The following is a 13,214-nucleotide window of genomic DNA, read 5'->3' on the forward strand; positions in this document are numbered from 1 at the left end:
TGTTTTCCACATATTCCTTTCCTCTCCGATTCTGCGTAGAACCTCCTCATTCCTTACCTTATCAGTCCACCTAATTTTCAACATTCGTCTATAGCACCACATCTCAAATTCTTCGATTCTCTTCTGTTCCGGTTTTCCCACAGTCCATGTTTCATTACCATACAATGCTGTACTCCAGACGTACATCCTCAGAAATTTCTTCCTCAAATTAAGGCCGGTATTTGATATTAGTCTTAGGACTTTTGGAACTAACTGTCTCTTATTGGGGTGAACGCCTTGATCACTTTTCCCGACTAATAGTGTGGCCACTTTTCCCCATCGGATGCCATGTCGACATTACTGATTCTCAGAAAAAACTATCACACTGAAATAAATAACAAGGAATTACATTTTAGGCCCCAAAACAAGTTGTTTAAACATTGACGTGGTAAAAAATTATTACTCTCTAGACAAGTGAAGTAACAAGAATAATATAAGTGACTTACCTTACATCAGACGATTAAAAAACAAAAAAAGCTTTTAGTAACAAATGACGGAACAAGCTTCCTCTAACAATTTCACTGACAACAATGGCGATGTGTATTAGAACTAGTCTGACCACTTCTCGACAGGCACCAGCGCTGTTCAGGGCAAAAAAATATGCAACGGCGATTTTTTCCGTCTTGGCTACTTTACCACGCCATGCAACCGATCTTACTATGAATTGGTAGCCCACATAAAATAGTATCTTATGTTCCCAGAATCAGATTTTCACTCTGCAGGAAAGTGTTCGCTGATATGAAACCACTGAATGGTGGGTAGAACACGCCAAACCATAAATAAGAAGAGAACTGATAAGGTACAGCGCTGAGAAGGCTTTTTGGAAACGAAACACAGCAGACTTCTACACAAGATGCTTACGAGGCGCGATGAACGCCCCTGCGGATTATGAACTGTTCTGCCGCGAATTAAACGACTCAAGGCGCGTAAACTGAGCCTGGAAAGGGAGCAAATGAAAGGTGTCATCTCCCGCAGCCAGACAAACGGCGAGATCGAGGAGGAACCTACCACGCTACACTACACCACTTGCACAGGGAGAGACAGAGGGCTAACAGTAAGCAAATAAGGGAACTCGTCGACAAGGACGGAAATAGGCTATCGACGAAGAAAGACATCATTAGCCACGTCGAAGATCATTTCAACGACCTGTCCTGAGGGGAAGAAAATGACGACGCAGAAATGGCGAGGATCCTGCAAGAAACCCGCCGGATCCTTAATATCGCAGACCGGGCACTCTTAAATGAAAATGTTTCAGAAGACGACGTCAGAGCCGCCATCAAAGACAGCAGACACGGAAGAGCACCAGGAGCAGACGGAATGCCAACGGAACTCTACACTACGCTCTGGGGCACAGTCGGTACGATACTAACGGATATAGTAAATGAAGTCTTAAACGGGGCAGAAATGCCACCAAAATTTCTGCAAGGGGCGGTGATTCTGCTCCCCAAAAAGCAGGCAGCCAATAAAATTGAAGATTTTCGGCCCATGACGCTCCAAAATTTCGATTATAAAGTAGTAACAAAGTGCCTGGCTGCGAACATCAAAGTCGCACTGAAGAAAGCCATTAGCCCAAGGCAGACCTGTGTAGTGCTTGGCAGGAACATCTTCGACGACGTCTGCACATACAGGGACATCATAGCTCACGCCGCAACAACCAGGAAACCCGCAGCCATAGTTTCTGTTGATTTCCACAAGGCTTTCGGCAGGATCGGTCATAGGTACGGACTGAAAACTATCTCACGCCTCGGATTCGGACCAAAATTCACAAGAACCATCAGGAATATCATCACGAACGCCACCTCTAAAATATCAGTAAACGGATGGACTTCAAAGTCAATAAGACTAGGGAAATACGTCAGGCAAGGGTGCCCTTTATCGGTGGCACTATTCACAATAGCCCTGGACCCTTTATTACGAAAGCTGACAGCTGACATCAGAGGCTACACATTAGGGGTTGGGTTGGGTTATTTTGGGGGAAGAGACCAAACAGCGAGGTCATCGGTCTCATCGGATTAGGGAAGGAAGCGGGCCGTGTCCTTTCAAAGGAACCCTCTCAGCATTTGCCTGGAGCGATTTAGGGAAATCACGGAAAACCTAAATCAGGATGGCCGGACGCGGGATTGAACCGTCGTCCTCCGGAATACGAGTCCAGTGTGCTAACCACTGCGCCACCTCGCTCGGTCTACACATTAGGAATATCAAACATCGCATGCATGGCCTATGCCGACGACATGGGCATTTTCATTCAAAACGAAGAAGAAATAGAAAAGATTCAGCCAATCATGGAATTTTCGAAAGAGCTTCAGTCGCCAAAACGAATGTGAGGAGGACAGAGCTACGGCGGATAGGCAACGGCAGAGCCGGTGTGGCCGAGCGGTTCTAGGCGCTGCAGTCTGGAACGGCGCGACCGCTGCGGTCGCAGGTTTGAATCCTGCCTCGGGCATGGATTTGTGTGATGCCCTTAGGTTAGTTAGGTTTAAGTAGTTCTAAGTTCTAGGGGACTGATGACCTCAGAAGTTAAGTCCCATAGTGCTCAGAGCCATTTTTGGGCAACGGCAGATTGAGAACAGCGAGAGAGTGGTACGGAGTGGCAGATAACCATAGGGTACTAGCAGTAGAAATTCAACAGTGCCCACTGAAAATGGCAACACAAAACTGGCGCAGCCTCTTAAATACAACAAGAGGGCTCGTGACGACACACGCGAACAGAAACCTGACGCTGAGCCAAAGAGTGCAATTGACAAATGAAACGATTCTGTTGAAAGCGTGGTACGTGGCGCAAATCCTATGTGCACCGGCAGAAACTGTGCGAGCGATAACAAGCGGGGCGTACTACCTGCTGTGGAGGCGGGAAATTTTCAAAGTCTCCCAGGCGACGTGCTTCCTGTCGAAGGAAGAAGGCGGACTCGGGTTGACGGACGTCAAGACAAAGTGCGCGGCACTACTTCTACACCGAGCGCTGAAAATTGAGAACCAGAACGATACCTGCATAACGTCCAGCCTGCTCAACGCCTACAAACCACAGTCGGAGGAGGCACCAGTAGACACCGCCCACATCCCGTTTAAGCTGCGGCACGTCAAACAGCTCATTGTCGGCAAGAGCTACATCATCGCAGTTGTTGCCGACCCACAATAAATAATGGCGAGGAAGATCTACAGCGCTCTTAGGGGGAAGACAAGCAAAACCAATATTGAGATGAGACTTCAGGACCACGACTGGCCACAGGTCTGGAAGAACATCTCTGAACAGATACTGCCCGAGCACGCCAGTACAAAATCGTTCACCTGACAGTGCCAACCAACGAGAAACCGGCGCGCATTAACTTGCGGGAACCGCCCAACTGCGAACTCTGCAACCACACCGACACCATCGAGCATCGCTTTAGTTGCAGAGGGAGCAGGGAAATATGGGCGACAACCAGAAGAATGACCGCTCACATCAACAGAAGTGACGAAAGGGTAATACACCTCACAGCTGTCACTGTCCCGGAAGCAAAGCCTTTCCCCAACCCCAACCCAAAACGCCTGGCCACGATGTGGATTCTCGCCACGACAGCACACGCCATCGTCAGCAAACGACAGACCGACAAGGCGTAGTTCCTCACGGACCCGTGGAAGGAACAGCAGAGGGCCAAACAACGCGCCACGTACCGCGAGAACTCCCAGAACTTGCTGCAGGTCCCGCTGGACGCCACCTTCCAAGACGCCGTGACCGACGTCCTCCCACAACCCAATCCCTCCAAAACACCAACGTCAAGAGCAGTGTAGTGGGAAAAGCGTGCGCTAAAATGTGTGCACAGTACAAAGTGAAAGTGTGCAGTATCAAAGTGAGTGTCAAGTGTGCAAATTCTATCGATACAGTGTCCTTTCCTCATGGCCAAATAAAGCAGGAAAATGATCGGCCGTAAATAAAGTGCAAAGGGCACCAAACAAGTGTATCGATGTAACAACGAAATTTAAATAGTGTCTTTCATATTTTGATGTGCTCTCTCTCTCCACTCAAGCTTTGTTTTGGCCATTAAAATTGCTACACCAAGAAGAATGGCACATGATAAACGGGTATTCATTGGGCAAATGTATTATACTAGAACTGACATCTGATTACATTTTCACGCAATTTGGGTGCATAGATCCTAAGAAATCAGTACCCAGAATAACCACCTCTGGCCATCATAACGGCCTTGATACGCCTGGGCATTTAGTCAAACACAGCTTGGATGGCGTGAACAGGTACAGCTGCCCACGCAGCTTCAACACGATACCACAGTTCATCAAGAGTAGTGACTGGCGAATTGTGACGAGCCAGTTGCTCGGCCACCATTGACCAGACGTTTTCAATTGATGAGAGATCTGGAGAGTGTGCTGGCCAGGGCAGCAGTCGAACATTTTCTGTATCCAGAAAGGCCCGTACAGGACACGCAACATGCGGTCGTGCATTATCCTGCTGAAATGTGGTGTTTCGCTGGGATCGAATAAAGGGTAGAGCCACGGGTCGTAACACATCTGAAATGTAACGTCCACTGTTCAAAGTGCCGTCAATGCGAACAAGAGGTGACCGAGACGTGTAACCAATGGCACCCCATACCATCACGCCGGGTGATACGCCAGTATGGCGATGACGAATACACGCTTCCAATGTGCGTTCACTGCGATGTCGCCAAACACGGATGCGACCATCATGATGCTGTAAACAGAATCTGGATTCATCCGAAAAAATGACGTTTTGCCATTCGTGCACCCAGGTTCGTCGTTGAGTACACCATCGCAGGCGCTCCTGTCTGTGATGCAGCGTCAAGGGTAACCGCAGCCATGGTCTCCGAGCTGATAGTCCATGTTGCTGCTAAGGTCGTCGAACTGTTCGTGCAGATGGTTGTTGTCTCGCAAACGTCCCCATTTGTTGACTCAGGGATCGAGACGTGGTTTCACGATCCGTTACAGCCATGCGGATAAGATGCCTGTCATCTCGACTGCTAGTGATACGAGGCCGTTGAGATCCAGCACGGCGTTCCGTATTGCCTTCCTGAACCCACCGATTCCATATTCTGCTAAGTCATTGGATCTCGACTAACGCGAGCAGCAGTGTCGCGATACCATAAACCGCACTTGCGATAGGCTACAATCCGACCTTTATCAAAGTCGGAAACGTGATGATACGCATTTCTCCCCCTTACACGAGGCATCACAACAACGTTTCATCAGGCAACGCCGGTCAACTGCTGTTTGTGTATGAGAAATCGGTTGGAAACTTTCCTCATGTCAGCACGTTGTAGGTGTCGCCACCGGCGCCAACCTTGTGTGAATGCTCTGAAAAGCTAATCATTTGTATATCACAGCATCTTCTTCCTGTCGGTTAAATTTCGCGTCTGTAGCACGTCATCTTGGTGGTGCAGCAGTTTTAATGGCCAGTAGTGTATGTATATAAACTTCTGTTCATCATGTGCCTAAACGTACCATGTTTCTTTATGATTTATTATATTTTTCACCTTATATATCTTTTGCCTCATTAATATGTGTGCAGATTGTTGCGCCCACCTAAATGTAGTGCATCAGTACCATTCATTTATTTATTCACATAAATGTTTTTTCCTTTGTCATATATATATATATATATATATATATATATATATATATATATATATATATATATATCGCGAACATGATACAATATGTGCAGTTTCTATTACCATACAGCATACATCTAAAATAAAATAAAATATTTAAACTCAAAATACAACAAACCAAAGTAAGGCTAGTTTGTAATAAATGCGTGAACACATTATGCAAAAATTATTTGAAAGACATTCAACGAATAAAAGGGTTGTTACTTAGCAAAAGAGAATTCAAGAACACTAACAAAAGAAAAACGAGAAAAATGCCCATCTTCTCTTAATAATATAGCAGAAAATTTCATGGAAAAATCTGTAACTGTTAAAATCTGTAAATAAAAGTTTATATACGTTAAAATCAAAGTCCCAGTTTTAATCTGTCAGGAAGTTTCAGTATCTTATGTTAATTAATAACAGTAATTACGGTATGAGACACCATCACAAATGTGTACTAAACGTTTTGAATGTCGTTTTTCTTTTACTCGTTGCTTTTTATTACAACAACCTTAATATGATTGCATATTACTTGCTACAAACATGTACCACATTTGAAAAATACCGTCTCTGTAATGCGAATTCACGAAACCATGCTGCATCCGTCTGTCACTTATGACGGAACACATAAGCTGTTCTCGTGATGACTGGGTGTTGTGTGCTGTCCTTAGTTTAGTTAGGTTTAAGTAGTTCTAAGTTATAGGGGACTGATGACCATAGATGTTAAGTCCCATAGTGCTCAGAGCCATTTGAACCATTTTTAGAAGCTGTTCTGTGCTACTTGCGCACGCTCGTGATTTGACAGCATTCGAAGACAAACAGTAAAATATTCTCCCTCTCACTTCTATTAACCCCTCGGTGGCTGTGCTAAATATCACTGTGCCCCTGACGTAAGCCGCATTTTTTCTTAGTTCACGGCCGAATTCACCATCCTCAATTAAACTGAAGCACAACTTGGAATATTACTGTCTCTGTAAGTATTTTTGTTAGTCTCTGAGCAAGCAAAATATGCTATTAAGCTCTTAACGTTAGCTGACGTTTTCGGATTCAGCTGTTAATTGCTAGAAGTGTGTCAGATACAGCTGAGAGCCACAGGCAGCATGAAGACTTGATTAGGGCCGCACGCGGCGTGCGGGCCACAGTTTGATAACCACGGGTCTAAAACAATGCGACTTTGGCGCCCTTTCTGCTCAGGGCTACCAGAAATAGTGAACATGCTTAAGTGACAAACTTTACCTCAAAAAACTTTTGTCTCTTACATTTTCAGAAATAATAAAATTATTCTACACGTTTCATGTGGCGAAAAATACAAAAACTTGGTTTGTTATCGTTGTACCAAGACCAGAACAGTGGAAAAAGGACAGAGGCTGCACTAAGCCCACAACATGATCCTGTTGTTTTTTGCAACCTGGCCAGCATACAAGACGAAAAACTGAGTAAGTTTGCAGATTACATAGTGGAAAATTACATCGGTGTGGAAAAAAGTGCATTGTGTCCTCCATAGTTGGTTGGTTGGTTTGGGGGATTAAAGGGACCAGACTGCTATGGTCATCGGTCCCTTTTTCCAAAGACAAAGAACACCCACAGAGAATAAAAACGAGGAACAAAAGAGATCACAGACGATACAGGACAAGAGAAACTGAGACAAAGACAAGACAAAACGAACTAAAAGCACACAGAGTGTGACGGTGGTTGGCCGACCAGAGAAATAAAAAAGGAAAAGCCAACCACTGGAAACACATTAAAAAAGATCAGTTTAAAACCGGAGGCCAAAGGCCAGAATCAACACAAAACAATAAGATAAAAACAGAAACACTCAGAGTAAAGAATAAAAACCCCCTGCCCGAATAAAACGTAAAACTAAGTCAGCCATAGCCGGGTCATCTGTTAAAAGGGCAGGGAGCGAGTCAGGCAGTGCGAACGACTGCCTGAGCGCAGCTAAAAACGGACACTCCAATAAAACATGAACCACGGATAAAACGGAGCCGCAGCGACATAGAGGCGCATCCTCACGGCGCAATAAGTGGCCGTGGGTAAGCCGAGTGTGCCCAATGCGCAGCCGGCAGAGGACAACAGACTCCTTGCGAGAAACCCGCAAGGAGGAGCGCCACACACCGGTAGCCCCCTTGATGGCCCGAAGTTTGTTGCGTGAAGGCAGGGCGCGCCATTCAGTGTCCCAAAGGTCCAGAATTTTGCGGCGTAGGAACGCCCGCAAATCTGTCTCCGGGAGGCCAACGTCCAGAGATGGTGCACTAGTCGCCTCTTTCGCCAGCCGGTCAACATTCTCGTTGCCGGGGATCCCAACATGTCCTGGGGTCCACACGAAGACCGCAGAGCGGCCGCAACGCGCAAGAGTATGCAGGGACTCATGGATAGCCATCACCAGACGGGAACGAGGAAAACACTGGTCGAGTGCTCGTAAACTGCTCAGGGAATCGCTACAGATAACGAAGGACTCACCTGAGCAGGAGCGGATATACTCTAGGGCTCGAAAGATGGCGACCATCTCAGCAGTGTAAACGCTGCAGCCAGCCGGCAAGGAACGTTGTTCGGAATGGTCCCCTAGAGTGAGCGCATACCCGACTCGACCAGCAACCATCGAGCCGTCGGTGTAAACAATGCCAGAGCCCTGATACGTGGCCAGGATGGAATAAAAGCGGCGGCGGAAGGCCTCTGGAGGGACTGAGTCCTTCGAGCCCTGTGCCAAGTCTAGCCGAAGGCAAGGGCGAGGAACGCACCACGGGGGTGTACGCAGAGGTGCCCGGAAAGGAGGTGGAACAGGGACAAGCCCAAGCCCGGAGAGGAGCTCCTTGACGCGTATGGCGAACGGACAACCCGACCGGGGCCGACGTTCCGGCAGACGGACGACTGACTGCGGGAACAGGAGACGATAGTTAGGATGCCCGGGCGAGCTTAGAACATGGGCAGCATAAGCGGCCAGCAAACGTTGGCGCCGGAACCGCAGTGGAGGGACACCTGCCTCCACGAGTAAGCTGTCCACAGGGCTGGTGCGGAAAGCACCAGTGGCAAGGCGTATCCCGCTGTGGAGGATTGGGTCCAGCACCCGCAACGCAGACGGGGATGCTGAGCCATATGCCAGGCACCCATAATCCAGACGGGACTGGATTAACGCCTGGTAGAGCCGTAACAGTGTAGAGCGGTCGGCTCCCCAGCGGGTGTGGCTCAAACATCGCAGTGCATTGAGATGCCGCCAACACGTCTGTTTGAGCTGCCGGATATGAGGCAGCCAAGTCAACCGGGCATCGAAAACCACCCCCAAAAACCTGTGTGATTCCACCACCGAAAGAAGTGCGCCGTTAAGAGAAAGCTGCGGCTCAGGGTGGACAGTACGTCGCCGGCAGAAATGCATAACGCAGGTCTTGGATGCCGAAAACTGAAACCCATGCGCTACAGCCCAAGACTGCGCCCTACGGATAGCGCCCTGTAGCTGACGTTCAACAGCTGCAATGCCAGTAGAGCTGTAATAAAGGCAGAAGTCGTCAGCATACAGGGAAGCAGAGACAGAATTTCCCACGGCCGCAGCAAGCCCGTTAATGGCTATTAAAAACAGACAGACACTTAAAACAGAGCCCTGTGGCACACCGTTCTCCTGGACGTGGGAGGAACTATACGAGGCCGCGACTTGCACGCGGAAGGTACGACACGACAGAAAATTGCGGATAAAAATCGGCAGAGGACCCCGAAGACCCCATCCATGAAGCGTAGAAAGAATGTGATGACGCCACGTCGTATCGTACGCCTTCCGCATGTCGAAAAAGACAGCGACCAGGTGCTGACGGCGGGAAAAGGCAGTACGGATGGCCGACTCCAGGCTCACCAGATTGTCGGCGGCGGAGCGGCCTTTACGGAACCCACCCTGAGATGGAGCCAGAAGGCCCCGAGACTCCAGTACCCAATTCAAGCGCCGGCTCACCATCCGTTCAAGCAACTTGCAAAGAACGTTGGTGAGGCTAATGGGACGGTAGCTGTCCACCTCCAGAGGGTTCTTTCCAGGTTTCAAAACGGGGATGACAATGCCTTCCCGCCATTGCGACGGAAACTCCCCCTCGACCCAAAGACGGTTGTAAAGATCGAGAAGGCGCCGCTGGCAGTCCACTGAAAGGTGTTTCAGCATCTGACAGTGGATGCCATCTGGCCCAGGAGCGGTATCAGGGCAAGCAGCAAGGGCACTGCGAAATTCCCACTCACTAAATGGAGCATTGTAAGATTCTGGGTGGGTGGTGCGAAACGAAAGGCTCCGACGTTCCATCCGCTCCTTAATGGAGCGGAAGGCCTGGGGGTAATTCGCAGAAGCGGAACTCATAGCAAAATGCTCTGCTAAGCGATTTGCAATGACGTCGGAGTCAGTACAAACTGCTCCATTCAGTGAGAGCGCAGGGACGCTGACAGGTGGCCGATAGCCGTAGACGCGTCGAATCTTGGCCCACACCTGCGATGGAGTGACATGGAGGCCAATGGTGGACACATACCGCTCCCAGCACTCCTTCTTGCCTTGGCGGATAAGGAGGCGGGCCCGCGCACGCAGCCGTTTGAAGGCGATAAGGTGGTCGAGGGAGGGGTGTCGCTTGTGACGCTGGAGCGCCCGCCGGCGATCTTTAATCGCTTCAGCGATCTCAGGCGACCACCAAGGCACAGCCTTCCGCCGAGGGGACCCACAGGAATGGGGAATGGCAGATTCGGCGGCAGTAACGATGCCGGTGGTGACCGATTGAACCACCGCATCAATGTCATCGGTAGAGAGAGGCTCAAAAGCGGCAGTGGAGGAGAACAAGTCCCAGTCAGCCTTATTCAGAGCCCATCTGCGAGGGCGCCCAGAAGAGTGGCGCTGTGGTAGCGACAAAAAGATCGGAAAGTGGTCACTACCACACAGGTCGTCATGCACACTCCATTGGACAGACGGTAAGAGGCTATGGCTACAGATTGAAAGGTCAATGGCGGAGTAGGTGCCATGCGCCACACTGAAGTGTGTGAAGGCACCATCATTTAACAGCGAGAGATCGAGCTGCGACAATAAATGCTCAACGATGGTGCCTCGACCTGTTGCCACTGACCCACCCCACAGAGGGTTATGGGCGTTGAAGTCGCCCAATAGCAAGAAAGGTGGCGGCAATTGGGCGACCAGTGCAGCCAGGACATGCTGCGAGACATCACCATCCGGTGGAATGTAAAGACTGCAGACGGTAACAGCCTGTGGCGTCCACACGCGTACAGCAACAGCCTCTAAAGGCGTCTGGAGAGGGACAGACTCGCTATGCAGAGTGTGAAGGACATATATGCAGACGCCACCAGACACCCTTTCATAAGCTGCTCGGTTCTTGTAATAACCCCGATAGCCACGGAGGGCGGGGGTTCGCATCGCTGGAAACCAAGTTTCCTGGAGAGCAATGCAGAAGAAAGGGTGAAGGCTGATAAGTTGACGGAGCTCGGCTAGATGGTGGAAGAAACCGCTGCAGTTCCACTGGAGGATGGTGTTGTCCATGGCTGGGAAAGGCGTGACGAGACTGGGAAGGCAGATTACGCCACTGGGTCACCTGCTGCCTCCGATGGAGCATCTGTACAAATGCCATCCATTGCGTCCGAGGGACCGGCAAGAGCGAGGTCCTCAGCGGACGCCAGAATCTCCACCTCGTCCTCAGAGGCAGAGCTTGTAGGAAGCGGTGGGATCGGTGCCACCGCAATACCGTTGGTCTTGGGGACTTTCTTCTTTGTCTGCTTGTCACGCTGCGCCTTCGGCGGTTCAGGCGGCATGGGCTTCACCGGGTCAGTCTCAGGGACAGACGACGACCGCGAGGCCCGACGACCAGGGACTGGCGGTTGTTTCAACCACTTGCGGGCGTCCGCTTTTCCACTGGTCGGAACTGGTGAAGGGAGAGCCCCAAGGGATCCCTTCCTGGCGAGAGCAGCCGAAGAAGCCTTACGCTTCTCCGGCTGGGAAGGGGGAACTGATGTCCCCGATGGTTGGGAGGGTGTTGCTCCTGGAGAAGATGGAGCAGGAGCAACAGGGTGTGAAGTGCCCCCCACAAGCAAGGGGGCCGGTGGATGCTGACTGATCTTAGAGCCGATTCGTGATGACGGGAGAACCGTCGTTGCAGCAGCGGCGTAAGTTGACGGCATTGCCACAGGATGGAGCCTCTCATATTTCCGTCTAGCCTCGGGGTAGGTCAGCCGGTCCAAGGTCTTATATTCCATTATCTTCCGTTCTTTCTGCAATATCCTACAGTCCGGCGAGCAGGGGGAATGGTGTTCTCCGCAGTTAACACAGATAGGAGGCGGGGCACATGGAGTATCGGGATGCGAAGGACGCCCGCAATCCCGACACGTCATGCAGGAAGTACAGCGCGATGACATGTGCCCGAACTTCCAGCATTTAAAACACCGCATCGGAGGAGGGATATATGGTTTCACATCACAACGGTAAACCATCACCTTAACCTTTTCGGGTAAGACATCACCCTCAAAGGCCAAGATGAAGGCACCGGTGGCGACCTGATTATCCCTCGGACCCCGATGGACGCGCCGGACGAAGTGAACACCTCGTCGTTCGAGGTTGGCGCGTAATTCATCGTCGGACTGCAGAAGAAGATCCCGGTGGAATATAATACCCTGGACCATGTTCAGACTCTTATGTGGCGTGATGCTAACGGAAACATCCCCCAACTTGTCACAATTGAGCAACCTCCGTGACTGGGCAGAGGATGCCGTTTTTATCAACACCGATCCAGACCGCATCTTGGACAAGCCCTTCACCTCACCGAACTTGTCCTCTAAATGCTCTACAAAGAACTGAGGCTTCACGGATAGAAAAGATTCCCCATCAGCTCTGGTACAGACAAGATATCTGGGCGAATACGTCTCAGTGTCACGCAATGCCTGTCGTTCCTCCCATGGTGTGGCGAGGGAGGGGAACGATTTGGGGTCATAAACGTTACCTTTAAAATGGGCTCTCGAACGCTTAGAGACTGCTGACGGCTGGCCGCCAGCGACAGATGATGTACCACGCTTCATTGCGGGTCATCCGCCCTGATGCCACCTACTCCGACCAAGGGCCCTCCCCACGGGCGCCACCCAGCCGCAGCAAAGGCCACCTGGCAGGATGGCCATTGCCGGGAGTCCCGATGCCCCAGGGAGATGGGCATCTACTCCTTGGCATACGTGGGGAGTGAACGGCGCAGGCATCAGTAGAGCGATCCCTGTGTTGTCAGGGGGCTACAACCAAGAGGGTACATGGCGACCCCACCACAACGGACTGGCTACCGTGCTGGATCTTAGGTGCAAAAATGGCCAAGGTCGTCGTCACAGTTAAAAGAAACACTGCAGAGTGCAGCGTGGTAATCGCCCATGAGATCGAAAACGAGCGGGACACCATCGCAACGACGAGAAAGACGGCAATAGGTCTAATTGCACGAAGGATACAGTGCACCATGTAAGGTGCCCTTCCCCAATTGGCTCGCTCTTCGGAATAATTTGGATAGATGGAGGTCAAACCCGAAAGGGGACCATCACATAAGGCCGAAACGTTTGAGACTCCTTTTAGTCGCCTCTTACGACAGGCAG

The sequence above is a fragment of the Schistocerca piceifrons genome, chromosome X, assembly GCF_021461385.2.
Source record: "Schistocerca piceifrons isolate TAMUIC-IGC-003096 chromosome X, iqSchPice1.1, whole genome shotgun sequence".
Classification (NCBI taxonomy): Eukaryota; Metazoa; Arthropoda; class Insecta; order Orthoptera; family Acrididae; genus Schistocerca; species Schistocerca piceifrons.